This window comes from Octopus bimaculoides, chromosome 7 (assembly GCF_001194135.2).
Source record: "Octopus bimaculoides isolate UCB-OBI-ISO-001 chromosome 7, ASM119413v2, whole genome shotgun sequence".
In the NCBI taxonomy this organism is placed as follows: Eukaryota; Metazoa; Mollusca; class Cephalopoda; order Octopoda; family Octopodidae; genus Octopus; species Octopus bimaculoides.
This window is the reverse complement of record NC_068987.1, coordinates 86,815,266-86,817,527: the sequence shown is the minus strand read 5'-3', so window position 1 is coordinate 86,817,527 and position 2,262 is coordinate 86,815,266.

Sequence of the window (2,262 nt, the reverse complement as noted above, 5' to 3'; positions counted from 1 at the left end):
TATTATTATTATTATTATTATTATTATTATTATTATTATTATTATTATTATTTAGGGCACTGCCCACTGGCATATGGCGTTGTGGTTAAGAGCGCGGCCTTCTAACCCCAAAATTCCGAGTTCGATTCCAGGCAGTGACATGAATAATAATAATAATAATAATAATAACAACAATATCGAAAAATATCTTAGGAATGAGAACCCAGGTTCGAAATTTCCCCAAGACACCTAAAGAAAGCTGGAGGGTATATCAGCCGAAACATTGTGTTAATAACAAACAAGAGGAGGACAAATATCCGTCAAATGTAAATAATGTAAATAATGTAATGAAATAGTTGTATAAAGTGCTGAGGTGCAGTACAAAATAAAAATACGGCATTAGGTTTACTGCTGGCGAATTACATCCTTCAAAGCATGGCAGTTTTGAAGGATGTAATGTCTCGACAGCTTACAACTGATGCAGTAGTTTATTTCATGTCTCAGCAATTCTGAGCTTGATAAAAAAAAAACGACCCCTAAAGACATGGGTATTGTGTTGTTCTTTTTATTCTGTAAGCTTGTTCACGAGTGTTTGTCATACGGAATTCAAAAAGGTGCCGTAGTTTGTAGTTGTAGAGATGGCAGATTATCATGTGGATGCCTACTAAGTCAGTTGCCAGACGTCGGATCTTTAATGTATCCTTGACCAGTGAAACAAAATGTTCAGAGTAGGGTAGATGCCTGACGGCGGGTATTCGTTTGTTTGCACGTCTCTCAACAGTTTTCAGCAGATTTATTTGCTGAGCAAGGTAGGGGTTCTAGATTGCTGATACAAACTCTAAGTGTGGACGTATCATAGCTATATACAACTTTAAACACATAACTGGAGAGCGGTTGACAAATCTCTTACTGAGTGATGCTAAGACACCCACAGCTCTCTTGACAATCTTAGAGATTTGGTTAATCCAGCGCAGATCGCTGTCTACAAAAATGTGTTACGTCACGTTAACTAACAGATTTCTTAACATTGGTGTTGTTGGGGGAATATGGAAAAGCTAGGCATTCCGTCTGAAACTCCAAGGTGACGCACATGTCCATGTATGAATGAATTTATAAGGTTTAATTCCTCTTACAACTCTTCTAAATTATTACTCATGCTTTAATATATCCAGCTGTTCTCCCTCACTGCAATACTCACTAGCTACGTCAAAAGCAGACCATAATTTGTTATCGGCAAAACGCATAAAAACTTCTGTTTTCGATTAATTTTCATACTGTCTTCATAAATCTTGAACTTCCAGATGTCCATCTGCTCATTAACAACTTTTGAATGAGAAATTAATAAATCAAGAAAACAAGAAGTGTTTATGTGCGAATTAAAGAAGAAAGTACACTGCCTTATCTATCTACATGTTAACCATCTACTTATCTATCTATCTATCTATCTATCTATCTATCTATCTATCTATCTATCTATCTATCTATCTATCTATCTATCTATCTGATCTATCTTATCTATCAATCAAAATATTTGGGGCGCTGATCAATTTGGATCAATCAAAAACTTTCGATAGGGTAGACCATCACTACTTGGAGGCTGTCCTTAAAGCGGCTGGTTTCGGTCCCCTTTTCCGCGGTTGGATCGCTGCCTCATACAGCGGTATCCGCACGGTAGTTCACGTAAATGGTCATCTATCCAGACCATTTAATATCATGCATTCGGTTCGTCAAGGATGGACTCTCTCGTCGCTTCTGTATGTATTGACTCTTGAGCCACTATTGCGGAAGCTGGCGACGCTGAGGGGCATCTCAAGAGAGCTGGGATGCGGAAGGAGCGACGTCACAGTCATAGTGCCGAGTCATAAGCACATCGGCTTGGTAGGTGAGATACTAAAAGAACACGGGAACAAAAATTTACCGGGAAAGCTCAGTGGGCTTGCGGCTCAGCACCTGGAGAAGCAAGCCCATGCCGTCCAACAACGTCTCCATCGTGGGACGCTGGACCGACGGACCGGTTAAATTGTTCGCAGTCTGGTTCGGTGAGGACCGACAAATGGAGAAGAACTGGGGCCAAATGACGACTAAGGTTGCCACTCACACCCAGCAATAGGCCGAGAGGAAGCTATCCTTAAAAGATCAAGCGGAAGTGGCGACAACGAACATCGCATCAGTCATCGAGTACCGTCTGACCGTCGTGCCTTGTCCCGACACTACCATCACCAAACTGGAACACATACCCTTCTCCTACTTGTGGAAAGGATGCGTTCCGATGGTCAGGCAATC